The sequence below is a fragment of the Anneissia japonica genome, unplaced genomic scaffold, assembly GCF_011630105.1.
Source record: "Anneissia japonica isolate Jap-2015-1 unplaced genomic scaffold, ASM1163010v1 scaffold665_len1252844_cov201, whole genome shotgun sequence".
NCBI classification, from domain to species: Eukaryota; Metazoa; Echinodermata; class Crinoidea; order Comatulida; family Comatulidae; genus Anneissia; species Anneissia japonica.
This window is the reverse complement of record NW_022757135.1, coordinates 532783-534533: the sequence shown is the minus strand read 5'-3', so window position 1 is coordinate 534533 and position 1751 is coordinate 532783.

Below are 1751 nucleotides of genomic sequence, written 5' to 3'. Positions count from 1 at the left end.
TATATATATACATATATAGGCCTATATACACATACATATATATATTTATCCATATATTATAATATTATATATAATTTATACATATTTATTTACATTACACATGGAATCATATAACAAATATATATTTTATTATCCATTTATTTTTGTATTTTATAAACATGATCAGCAGCCAGCACATACGATTCGAAGTTACTGGTTTCATTTCATTCAAGCATAATAATAAAAATTATATCAATATAAATATCGCAACAAACAATTAAAAAAAAATGTATCTCAAACTTGGTCAACTTTGTAACGTCTGCGTTGTTTCTGTAAAAAAATAAAAATAGCACCAATTGATACAGTAATATAGTAACAATAATAAACTTTAATAAAATAAACTAATAAAAATAATTGTTAATAAACTAATGTTACAGTAATTTAAATAACGAGTTGGCTGGTTTTTCCTGATAAAAAGTTTGATTTTTATAAATAATATCATATCAAAAAACAATACTGTACCGTACTAAGAGAAATACCAAATTTTTAGTATTCATTTTATTTGCTGTATTTCTTATGTAGTAGGAAGCGTAGGATCGATAACAAAACGAAAATAAAAACCGTCCGATAAAAGAGTATTCATTGTACTAGGAATGCAACAAACTAGAAAATAACCTATAAATACCATAATATTAATTGAAATTTAGTTTAGTAATAATAGTACTCATTTTATTTGCTTTTAAGTAGCCTATTTGGTTACTTAGTAGAAAGACAACAAAACATAAATTTTTTAAAAAGTATGATAAACCGATTGACGAACTTACAATGATAATTAGGCCTAGTTATATTAAATTTGGCGTTTTCGCAACTCCATTGGCGCTCGATATATTTATTGAAAACAAACCGCGACCGAAATGAAGCGCAACCGAAGTGAGGCTCGACCGAAACGAAGCGCGACCGAAATGATCTGTATTCGTAGGCCCAGGAGGTAGGCCCTACTACTACTCTAGTCTAGCCATGGACCTATCTATTAATCCATGGCATGGCCTACCTAGCTAGGAGAGAAGCAAAACACACGAAACTCAGAAGGCATAAAAATATACTGTAACCAGATAAATATATAAGTGCAGATTAGACAGAAATAAGGTATGCCAAACTTACGGCACGAAAGTTCCACATCAGAAATTTTGTACACTACGTGTTATTAAAAGTACTGTAGTACTTTCACTCCGACCTTGCCAAATTTCATTGTTTATAACAGCGGTGGTAACTACTACTATACGAATTTGAGAGGCATTGGTCGAGCGGATCCCATATCGAGTCGACCGCAGATATGAGTTCTTCTTGCGTATGACAGTAGCATCAAACTTAAAATAACTACTTCTTGGGGTTTTTTTTTTTTTTTTATTAATTATTGTATACAGATATAAGTTCAAGATACTGTATTGGCATCCGCTCGAACTAGTATATTAACAGACCGCTTGATATATTTTCGTGTTTTAGTATGTGCTGTATAGTTGTCAAAGGTTAATGGATAATCCATTTATTATTAGTAAGAGTGAGTAATAACAATTAGCTAATAAATAGAACTTCATAGGTATTTTTTTTAAATCACAAACTTAAAACTTAGCAAGTAAAACATTACCTTAAAAATATATATATATTTAGGCCTCTATATTTTGTGTTTACATGTTTTCTTGACTTTTTAACAAAGTTTTTGTCCCTATATGTGTTAATGGATTCCTCTGATAAAATGTAAACAACAGTAGTAC